General features: G+C 39.7%; 1 protein-coding gene across 6 annotated transcripts in view; it reads left to right on the forward strand.

Annotated features, from left to right (window-relative positions):
- The window catches only part of ELAVL2 (ELAV like RNA binding protein 2), a 78,178-nt gene that overhangs the window by 15,491 nt on the left and 50,465 nt on the right, over nt 1–12,222 (forward strand). The gene's annotated exons all lie outside the window — the stretch shown is intronic.

Genomic DNA, 12,222 nt, shown 5'->3' on the forward strand with positions numbered 1-12,222 from the left:
GAGCCCTTCCTAACCTTGATGTAGTAGTTCTTGAGAGCATTTTTCCCCCTCTCTCCCAAAGAAGGGTAGTTTGCTCTTGGTTCACTTTAAAATATATCTAACTAGGCTGATTATGCTGTGTCAAATCAATTGACATCTCTTCATGTGTAAAATAAAGGCTCTCCTGAATGATTTCTCAAATCTTGTAAAATTCTATGACTTTTACCCTTTGTGAACCTGAGTGAATATAAGGTTAGCTCTTGTTAAACACAGTCCTAAAAGATTTTACCAGGTATGGTGCAGAAAGCTTATTACCTTCTCAAGCAGAAAGATTATAGAATCTAACATCTTAAAATCTAAAGATACTGTGGCTGGCACTTTGGCTCAGTGGGTTAAAGCCTCGGCCTGAAGTGCTGGCATCCAGTATGGGCGCTGGTTTGATTGCCAGCTGCTCCACTTTGAATCCAGCTCCCTGCTAATGTGCCTGAGAAAGCAGCGGAGGATGGCCCAAGACTTTGAGCCTCTGCATCCGTATGGGAAACCCGGATGAAATGCCTGACTCCTGGCTTTGGATAGGCTCAGCTCCAGCCATTGCAGCCATTTGGGGAGTGAACCAGTGCATGAAAGACCTCTTTCTCTACCTATACCTCTCTGTAACTCTTGCCTTTCAAATAAATAAATGAATCTTAAAAAAAAAAAAATCTAGAAGATAGGTTTGTTTTTAGTCCCTTATTTTTGGTATTTCTGTGCTTTTATGTGTGAAGATAAGTCCCTTCTTGTTAAAATAAGATTAAAATACAGGATTGGCAATACTAATTTGTTGTGTACATTTCTTTTTGTAAGTGCTGGAAATCAGGAGACTTTACAGAAAGGCTGATAGTGTATTTTATCCCTCAATTCCAGGTTTACTTATTTATTTACTTTTAAAGATTTCTTTATTTGAAAGGGGGGTAGGGAGGGATATGGGGCGTGGTGGGGGGGAGATCAATTTCCATCTGCTGCTTTACTTCCTGGCTGGGACAGCAAGATCTAGGCTAGGATGAAACCAGGAGCCAGGAACTCCATTTTGGTCTCCTGTGTGGGTGGCAGGGACCTGTGTACTTGGGTCATCTTCTGCTTTCCAAGGCATGCCGGCAGGGAGCTGGATCAGAGCCAGAAGAGCTGGAACGAGGGCCTCTGCTCTGGTATGTGGCTTGCACCAGAGGCAGCAGCTTAACCCACTATATCACAACGCCAGCCCCTCAATTCCAGGTTTAAAACCCTCAGTCCTGGACCTGATGTTCCATTCAAAAGCAAAATGTGGAATCTTCTGGGCTTATTATTAGCTCATTACTCTGAGATTTTTAGTTTGCTGAGTATTTGTTATAAGCAGTGTATTTGGACATAACTATCATATGAGGAGGTAGCTAATATTTTTTCCCAGCTTTTAGATCTGGACTGAAAACTTGTTAAAGAGTCATTTCCCTCCTTTTTTGAGGGCTGAAGTACTGCAGATGGACATAAATTAATTTAGTGTATAGAGCTCTTTGGTAGTTTTGGGTAGATGATAGTAGGCACCAAAGTAGAAAGAGGGAGGCTGAGCTACTCTTTCATAATGAAAGTAAGTCTCTGGCCAAATTGTAGGACACCAGTAGGCCCAAAGTGATTGGTGCAGTGATCTGCATGCTTAAGCCTCAGTTCTGTTTTTGGTGGTCTGAATACAACCTTAAATAAAATGTTTGCTTAAGGTTGACAGTATCCCCAAAATGGGATTCTGTATTTTTTGTTTGCTTCCTGCAAAAAAAAAAAAAAAAGACATCCTATTAAACAGAGGCTGGATCCCAGGACCATTTAATATTTAGTTCTATTGGGAGGAGTAGGACCACCTTGGATTCTTGTTGTCTGCTTATATTTGGGTGGATGGTATTTCTGAACTATTTTAACTCATCTACGTATTGAATACCTTAATTTTTACCGATAAGACCCCATTTTTCACACTTATTACATTAAATAACTAGCTTACAGAACAAAACCTCATTTTGACAGTTATGTGAATTAGCAGAAAATTGCTTATTGATTTAGATAGGCTTGTACTAGTCACTTTCGGATTTTGGCCCTTACTCATACTAGGCTGGTTAACCGTTCCTTGTTGTGCATTAATGGTAGTATGTTAGATGACTGCTCTTAAAATTTAGGCTTACACTACTGGTACACATGTAACACTAATTCATAACATTTAAAAATTTATTGTAGTAAAATGTTAAAATTTAGCATTATTTCTATTTTGTTTATACTATAACTATCAGCATTATCTGTTTCCAGAACCTTTTTTTATCATCCAAAACTGGAAACCTTGTGCCATAAAACAATAGCCCTGTACCTCCTCTACTCCCAGCCCCTGGTAGCAGTCTTTCTGTCTCTATGAGTTTGCCTATCTAGATACCTCATAAAAGCAAAATCGTAGAACATGTTAAAATGTAAATTATGATTGTTTTAAGACACACTACTTTTTCCTCTGGGGCTGTAAACTTTTCTGTGTGTTTTGTTTTGTCTTCTTTTCCACATGACTTCAGAAACCAACTTCCCCTTTGTCTTCAAACTTACCTCTTGCCACTTTGACCATACATGAAGTACCCAGCTAAACCACTACGTTTATGCAGTGTTTTTTCAGGTTTTTGACTACTTGCAGGGAGTCCATCTCATCCGTTTGCAGTTGTTTAGCCTGGATCAGGCTTGTTTCATTCTTTCAGAAGTTGCCCTCCATCAAACGCTAGGTCACCTGCAGGAAGAGACAATGGCATGCACAGTAGATTCAGAAAGAAGAACCCAGTAGTTTTGTTCTCTAGCTGTCTTTTCTGCATGTTCTGTTTCCTACTTCTTCTTCTCCCAGAGAGCCAGAGCATCTGGGAATGAACATCTGTGTGGATACCTGGAATACAGAACACAGTGTGCAACATCCCCTGACTTCCTTGTTTTTACCTTACTTGGTCCCTTCTTCTGCTGAGAACCTGATGAAAATCTTGGCAGGAAGAGGTTCCTCAATAGACAGAGCCAAAGAGAGAAAAGTAGAAATCTCCTTCTATAGTTTTAGTTCTTTCTTTCACTTTCCCTCTTCACTTGTACACATTCGACCCACCCTTCAAAACAAACAAGCTTACCAGAGTTGCAATCAACCAACTTACTGCCAACAAACCAAATACTCATGACAAGAGCCATTTTTTTTTTTTTTAGACCATATGAATAATTACTGTTTTTACAGAAGACTTAGGTATCTTCCTCAAGCATCGTTGGGAGATGATGATTGTTGAATTTAGAGGCAGGTACTCTGTGGCCTATTTCTGCTTTGCATTATTTCAGATGTGTTACTGAGTAGAGCAGTCTTCCTTTTAAAAATTTGAGATCTTATATCTTGGCCTCCTGCCTTCTCTGTTGGCATCAGCCAAATGCCTGATGGCTGCAGGAACATCATCCAAACTTGGTGACTGTATTTATTTTCAAATGTTGGCTATTGACAACTGAAAAGCAATTCCCTGTGTTGGGGCTTAACAGAAAGCCTCTCCTGGGTTGTATAAATTTAAAATAATAGAAAATGCTAATACTCCTAATGTCTAAGATTTTTTAATAGAAAATTTTTATTTAATAAATATAAATTTCAAAAGAACAACTTTTGGATTACAGTGGTTCTTTCCCTCATAACCACCCTCCCATCTGCAAACCATCCCATCTCCTACTCCCTCTCCCATCCCATTCTTCATTGAGATTCATTTTTAATTATCTTTATATACAGAAGATCAACTCTATACTAAGTAAAGATTTCAACAGTTAGCACCCACACATACACACAAAGTACTGTTTGAAGACTAATTTTATCGTTAATTCTCATAGTACAACACATTAAGGACAGAGGTCCTACATGGGGAGCAGGTGCACAGTGACTTCCGTTGTTGATTTAACAATTGACACTCTTGTTTATGATGTCAGTAATCACCCGAGGCTCTTGTCATGAGCTACCAAGGCTATGGAAGCCTCTTGAGTTAGCCAACTCCGATCTTATTTAGACAAGGCCATAGTCAAAGTGGAAGCTCTCTTTTCCCTTCAGAGAAAGGTACCTCCTTCTTTGATGGCCCCTTCTTTATGTTGGGATCTCTCTCACAGGGATCATTCCTTTAGATCATTTTTTGAATGGCTATGACCTAATTTCAGGCTTCATGTTGGTTTTCTTTTCCCCACTACCGACTTTGCTCCTGTGTCTGTGGGGACTTCCAGAATCTTCTAACTATAATAAGGAAGATCTTCTACCTCTGGGGTGTTAAGTCTTGTTTGGAAATAATGGTGAAAATGACTCAAACTTAATCAGTTTTTGATGGTCTTTGTATAAATATAAAGTTTTGTGGATGTGCTGGTAATTAGCAGCCAGCATTGAGTTTCTGATTTTGAGTCTTTTTTTTTTTTTTTGACAGAGTTATAGACAGTGAGAGAGACACAGAGAGAAAGGTCCTCCTTCCTTTGGTTCACTCCCCAAATGGCCACCACGGCCGGCACTGGGCCAATCCGAAGCCAGGAGCCAGGTGCTTCTTCCTGGTCTTCCATGTGGGTTCAGGGGCCCAAGCACTTGGGCCATCCTCCACTGCCTTCCAGGGCCACAGCAGAGAGCTGGACTGGGAGAAGAACAACTGGGACTTAGAACCATATGGGATGCCAGTGCCATAGGTAGAGGATTAACCAAGTGAGCCACGGTGCCGGCCCCAATTTTGAGTCTTAAAATATGGATATGTAACTTTGTGTGATGGACCTCATGGTTAGGGTGAGATGGGGTGGAGAGAATGGATGATGCAGTGGTACTAGATGAATTTTTTTTAAGGTTTATTTTATTTATTTGAAAGGCAGAGTTCAGAAGAGATTTGGTTCATTCCCCAAATGGCTGCAAAGGCCAGGCTGGGCCCGGCTGAAGGCAGGTACTTCTTCCGGGTGTCCCATGTAGGCGGCAGGGGCCCAAGCACTTGGACCATCTTCTGCTGCCTTCCTAGGCAACATTAACAGAGAACTGGATCAGAAGTGGAGCAGCCAGGATGTAAACCTGAGCTGGTCGCACAGGTGGCAGTTTAGCCCACTATGCCACAGTAGTGGCCCCTGGATATAAAATATTCCAAATTGTTTTGCTTTTGAGCCAGGAGGTAAGGATAGTACCATCTGGCACACTAATGGTTTGTCGATTATGGTTAATATTTGATGCAATCATTTGAACAGAAATGGGAGTGATATTTTTTTTCAGTTTGAATGGAAAGATTTTAGAGACTTTGGGCCCAAAAGAAACTTGTCTCACTCTTGCATTTTATTTGGACTCTTCTGGGTTGAGGAATCTCATCGAATCTCATCCTTAGAATGTAGCCACTAGGAAGGAAATTCCAGAAGCCATTGGGCAAGTCCTTCTTGTCTCTTCATTGGACAAGGAGCTAGTAAGTGACCCCAGTTAAGATATCCAGTCATTTTCTTAGGACCATGGCTCCCAAGGACATGTGGAAAGTTGAGATAGTTATAATGACCTTCCTTACTTGTTTTGAGGTGGTGGTTTTACAACCTACTTACTAATTACTAAGTCTCCAGAGCTCCCAGCTCCTGTTCATTGTGAAAACCCTCTGTGCCTCTAACAATGAATTTCTTTCTGCTGCTTAGCTAGAGTCAATTTGTATTACAATTTAGAACACTAGTGAGATAACTTTTATGTAATTCATATTTCTACCACTGTTTTTATCTTTCCCTGTGAGAATAACTTTTGTAACTGCTTAAAAGTCTATACTATGAAATTCCCATAGCTTTTGGTGAGAGTTTGTCTCTGCTAAGAGGTGTATATATGAGGATACTCCAGAAAGCTTGTGAAAAAGTAGGATTAAAAGAAATTTATATTGGTGCAAAAGCTTTAAAATTATATATATGATTTTCTAAAAAATTTGTGGAAAGTGCATATTAAGAAAAGCTATGCATGAATTTTAAAATTATTTTCAAAATCAACTTACCTTTTAACTCCATTTTCAACAAGCATTTTGAAGTACCCTTTTTATGAATATTTTATTTTAAGAAGCCACTTGTCAGTATCTTTCAAATCACTGATTTCTATTTGTTGGGGAAACCATATTTTAACTTGGTTATGCAAAAATAGGGACAGGTGTATTTTAGGTAGTGATATTCTTTCCCAGTAACCTCTCATGACCTTTTTCTCATTTGATTGTTTCCTGGTCTGTACTCCCTCCTTGACAGTGAGTAACCTAAAGAAGTCCTAAAGAAGGACTGAGATGACCAGCAGTGATGCTATTCTCTGTGACCCTATAGCAGGTCTTTTTGGGTGTCTCATTTGTAGCTTTTACACTTCAGAAGTCAGTAAAGTTTGCTGACTCTCATTGTTTTATAACAGCTAGTGGGAGCCATACTTGCAGAAAAACAGACCTGCCTGTGAAAGGTCTTCACTTATTCCCACTGCCTGTGTAGCCTTTTGGGCTAAGCCATGTGGGGACAAATCTTATGTTTAAATTTCTGTGTCTCATGGAATCAGTGGTGTGCATTGGCATTACCAAGTCTTTGGACAATCTTTAGTTCTCCTTGAAGAAATTAAAATCTAGTTTTGTCTTTATAGTATGCTTACTCCTAACAACACACTGATATAAAATCATAAATGTAATTTTTTTAAAAAAAAGTATCTAGTCAGTTGTATGTTTGTGCCTTAGAACCTGGCAAGATGTTTGTGTTAAGGTTAAAGGATTGGAATGGGATATCTGCTCAGGTAGCTTTAGGTGAAAACGTGGTGTCTGGTGGTGCAGAGGGATGGCCCACCAAGTGTCCTCAGCTATTAGAAGATGATACAGAAAATCTCTGCATAACACTTTAGTTAACTGTAGTTTCTGCATTCAGAAAGCAAACTTCCTTTATGGGTCTTAAAAATGTACCTTAGCTCCTTGTTATGTGATTGTGTTTCCTCCCTCCTTTTTAAAATTCTAAGTAAAAATGAAAGAGAATGTAAGTAAAGGAACAAGTTAGCTTACTAAGGGATAATGCCAGCAGGGGTCTTGGGCCAGCCATCAAGAACGGGAAGTGATGAGTGCTAAGATTTATAATTTGACTAAAGACAATAATTTATACAGTTTGATAACTGAGGTACTTATACTGTGATTAACCTTTAGCTTTTTTGTTTCTATTCAGCCTGAAGTCTCAAGAATTGTTAAAAAAGAGAAGAAATTCTGGGTTAATTTCCATGTTGTAAGAGTGTAAAGAGTAACATTAAGATGGTTAAGTAGCTTATAATAGTTAATTGAATCTTTTAAATACACCTTTGTCTCATTCTGGAGGCTTCAGAAAAATAATTTTTCCCTCTCCTATTTTTTTTCCCTAAAGAATTCTGTTTAGAGGCAGGCAGCCATTATCTGAATCTTACCTTCAGATCCCTCTGAGATGTTCATACACAAGTCACAACTACAGGTTTGAAATAACTTTAAACGTGGCACAACTTTACTTTCAGTAGTTAGTATTGGATACAATTTGGAAGACGGTTAAGAACTCAAATATAGAACAGGCTTTTGTATTAATGTCGGTTTCACTGTATATTTGGGTGGATTTTTTTATTTTTTGGCTAGAAAATCTTTTGCTTGAGAAAATTAAATTCAGTAATCTAAATATAAATGGTAATACCTTATGAATGTTGATGTCAATTAGGGGAAATAGACTAAGCACTTACTTCATAGGTTGTATTATATTTGGGATAGAGCATGACTAGTAAGTGATCTGCCAGTATACATGAGATATTTCCAGTTGTTTTCTCAATAAAGGGAGTTACTGTATAACTTTGTTCCGCTGCTCCTCTATAAACAGTAGTGAGGGAAAAGTTGTCAGCAACAAAATAGACTGCTTGACACTAGACTGAGTGCTGGGATGAGCGGAAAGACTAATACTTAGTGAAATCTTCATTCCTTTGAGTGGTGTACTTTGAATACCCAACATGTACTCATATGGTATTCTGCAGTATAGTACTAACCAGACTGGTTCTACCCCACATCTCTGCATTTATTTGTGAGGCTTACTTGACAAAGGGGAGTCATATGGTGGAGCTACAGAGTGAGCAGTAGAGAGCACCTGTAGCTCAGCTTTTTGCCACATATGAGGTGTTTCACAGACTTCATTCTCAAGGTCCTTTTTCGAGGATGCTTTGTGGAACAAGGTGGATCCTTTGGATGCAGCTGTTTTTGCCTTAATTTTGAATGTGTTTGCAGAGTAGCCACATAGTGGTGCTCAGATAGCTGAGAAGCTCTGCATAAAAGTTAGTCCCCTTAATGCTGCATAAAAGATATCCCTTAATGTTGTTTAATCTGGTGCTATAGAACACTGCACCTTCCCCAAAAGTGAGCTTCAGTTAGGTGCATAAGTAAATAATCAAATAATGGCAGATGAAAGAAGGCATTGTGGTAAAAATATTAAAGACGAGTTAGGGGTCTGCACTGTGGTACAGCAGGTTAAGCTGCTGCCCACCAGGCCAGCATCCCGTATAAGCACCAATTCATGTCCTGGTTGTTACACTTCTAATCCAGCTCCATAATAATGAAACTGGGAAAGCAGCAGAAGATGGCCCAAGTATTTGAGCCCCTGCCCCCATATAGGATATCCAGATGAAGCTCGTGGCTTTGTCCTGGTCCAGCTTGGATGTTGGGGTCATTTGGGGAGTGAACCAGCGATAGAAGAGCTCTCTCCTCTGCCTCTCTTTCTCTTTAACTCTACCTCTCAAATAAATAAATCTTTTAAAAAAGAGATGAATTAAAATTGAGGTGTTTTTGCATGAGATCTTTTAAACTTACCCTTACTCTGCAATAACTTCCTGGGTACTAAGGATGATAGAATGGAAATAACCTACAACAATTATTTTTGTGTTGAGGCTCTTCCTGTTTAATGGGAAAAATGTATTCAGAATTAGCAGCAATAGGCTGCTGTTCTAAGTAGCTGTACGTACAATGTAAAGATTGCATTTGTAGCCTGCTTCTTAGTGGCAGCAGTCTCTGTGCTTCTGTACTTCATCATGATGGTGCATTTACTGTGATGCTGATGTAGATGGGGCCGTGTTACTTTGTATCCTAACGAGTCATCTTCTGGGCAGAATCTTTTCTTTAAACATTTGCTTCTTCCTAAGAGTGAGTCTGTGAATTTAAACGTGGAGGATCACAATAGTAATCTTTTAAAAGGGGTGCCTTGGGAAGACATGCTTGTTGTATGTGAGAAGAATGTGGCAGCTTTAGGAGCTGCACCATTTTGTAGTTCTCTTTAGAAGCCACCTGTTAATTGGTGAGCAAATTGCCCTGTGGCCAGAGAGTGGTTTGCTATAAGATTAAGCGGTCCCTTACCAAAAACAAAATGGGTATTCATTTCTGTCAGGGCACCTCTTTGACTTAATTTGTATCTGTGGTTCCCGTCTGACCCCCAGCGCCTTTGCAACTTTGTGCACAGCTCGTCGTTGTCCTCTGTGGATTGTGTTCTGTTGGGTTTCTTTTCCTTAGTCCTGCTACAGAGAGAGATTTCTGGAGGTTCTTGGAGCTGTGTCTGCAGGATTTAAATATGTTTCCATTGTACTCAGCACTTACAATGTAACCTGCCCAAACACAGTTGACCTGTTTAGGGATTTCTTCACACTATAAAGATCAGTGCTTTTGTGTGATTATTTTAAATGTAGAGGGAGGAAAAAATAGGTCCCTCATACCCTCTTGAAAATGTAATTGTCTTTCTTCATTAAACAAAATGTCCCATACAAAGAAAGGGAAAATCATGTGTTATTTATTCCTAAATCTTTGTGTCAGTTGAGGACAATGGATGTCCTCTGGAAATCTACATCCTTTGTCTTGCTAAAAATACCACTAATTTAATTCTGGGCTTTCTTTTTGAAGTGAAATGAACTTAAGTTGTTTCCAGGTGGAAGCTTTGTACATACCATTTTGTAGTGGACACTTTGTATTACGATACAGATAGGGTAAAATGTTCTTCATTAAACTTGTTTTAAAAAAGATTTATATATTTGACAGAGTTACAGAGAGAGGGAGAGAGAGAGGTTTCCCATCCACTGGTTCACTCCCCAGATGGCCGCAACAGCTAGAGCAGAGCCAATCTGATCTGAAGTCAGGAGCCAGGAGCCTCTTCTGGTCTCCCACATGGGTGCAGGGGCCCAAAGACTTGGGCCATCCTTTGCTGCTTTCAAGAGGCTTCCATAGCCTTAGCAGCTCATGACAAGAAAGAGTCTTGGGTGATCACTGACATCATAAATAAGAGTGTCAGTTGTTAAATCAACAACAGGAGTCATTGTGCACTTACTCGCCATGTAGGACCCCTGTCCTTAATGAGTTGTACTATGAGAATTAATGGTAAAACTTGTCTTCAAACAATACTTCATGTGTCTGTGTGGGTGCTAATTATTGAAATCTTTACTTAATATAGAGTTGGTCTTCTGTATATAATTAAAAATGAACCTTAATGAAGAATGGGATGGGAGAGGGAGTAGGAAGTGGGATGGGAATGGGAGTAGGAAGTGGGATGGGAATGGGATGGGAATGGAATGGGAATGGGATGGGAGGGGAGGGCGGGTATGGGGAGAAGAACTGCTGTATTTCTAAAACTGTACCTATGAAATTTATTAAATAAAGGCTTTATAAATACACACACACACACAAACACACACGAGAGAGAAACTGTTCCCATCTACTCGTTCACTGCAACAGCTGGGGCTGGGCTGAAACTGGGAGCTGGGAACTCAATGTGAGTTTCTCCTGTGGGTAGCAGGGACCCAAGTACTTGAGCCATTACTGCTGCCTCCCAAGGTGCATTAGCAGGAACCTGGACTCTGGAGCTGGAGCCAGGTGTCAGAACCTGTTACTCTGATGTGGGACACAGACATCTTAACTGCTAGGCTTTGTAATTGTCCTCCCCTGGTTGTGGGCATTTATCCTTTAATCTTTGTGTTCTGAACATCCCTGTGAGCTTAGATCTGTACCTTCCTGGTGTGTCTCTTGTGTCACTCTCTGAGTACACCCTGCAGTTGACTGCCATAAACCTTCGTATGGGGGCGGTTCTGCTCTCAGGTAGGCAGTTGGCTTACCCACCTTCGTACCACTTACTCACTGTGCCTGTGCCCTGCTCTTTCCTTCATTCTTTGCCACAAATCTGTCTTCTCCATGTGCCTGTATTCTTAACTTCTCTGTCAAGAGAAGTCTGAATTTCATCTCCTGTTTTGACACACTAAATACTTATCTTTTTTTACGTTTGTCCTGATTAAACATGAAACCCCAATAATAAACTTCTCACGTTCCACATTCATTAGCTGCCTTCCCCTTCCTTATTTATCATGGGACTTTAAATTTCTGTGCTTGTTATAGGTCAGCAACCATGTGGTATTGATCCCACCTTATTTTCTGCAGCTAAGAAACCATACTATGCGTATGAAAGCATTCTAACGCAATCTGCTGAGGAGAGATGTGGGAGACAGTTTTGGCAGTAGCAAACATGTTTGGCTTTAGCCATAGGAATTGCTTTCTGAATATCTGGAAAAGGAGTATGTAAATCAGGGCCCATTTTAAGTGAATCTTTTTATAATGCAGATATCTCTCATCTATCTGTTTTGTAATGATGGTTTTGTTTGGAGGGTTTAAGCAGTTTTGTGCACCTGCATGATGATGTACCCTTTTCTTTCAGTTTTTTTTTTTTTTTTCTTTTTCTGTTACACATAGTCGCTTGGATGGATTAAGAAAGAACTCTGAAATTCTAATCAATTGATTACATGACAAAGAACAAGGGGAAATGGCAGCTATATTTAGAGATGATAAATACTCTGGCTGGAGAGCTGTGAGCTTTGGATGCACGGGACTCTTCCTCAAAGTAATTCTCATGCTTGGGAAAAGGCAAGGAAGTCCACACCAGAGAGGCTGAGTTTGGAAGGGTCGATTTTTGAGTCTGAACCTAGGTACCATTTACTAACTAGCTGTGTGTCTTTGAGCTAATTACTTATCATCTTACCTTTTCACATTGGAAGATTTGGGCTGCTGAATGTTTAAGTTTTGGGTGATAAACATATTTTAGAAAGTGATATATATTCAAGAGGAAACTTTAATGAGTGTTTTTTAATCACATGGACTTGAGATTTATATAGTCTGCTTATTTTTTTGGACAAACATTGTTCACAGTGGTTTGCAAGATTCTTGACATGGTTTCAAAAAGGGCATTGAGTTAATTATAATGTGTAGGGCCTTAACT

Source organism: Lepus europaeus, chromosome 12, assembly GCF_033115175.1.
Source record: "Lepus europaeus isolate LE1 chromosome 12, mLepTim1.pri, whole genome shotgun sequence".
In the NCBI taxonomy this organism is placed as follows: Eukaryota; Metazoa; Chordata; class Mammalia; order Lagomorpha; family Leporidae; genus Lepus; species Lepus europaeus.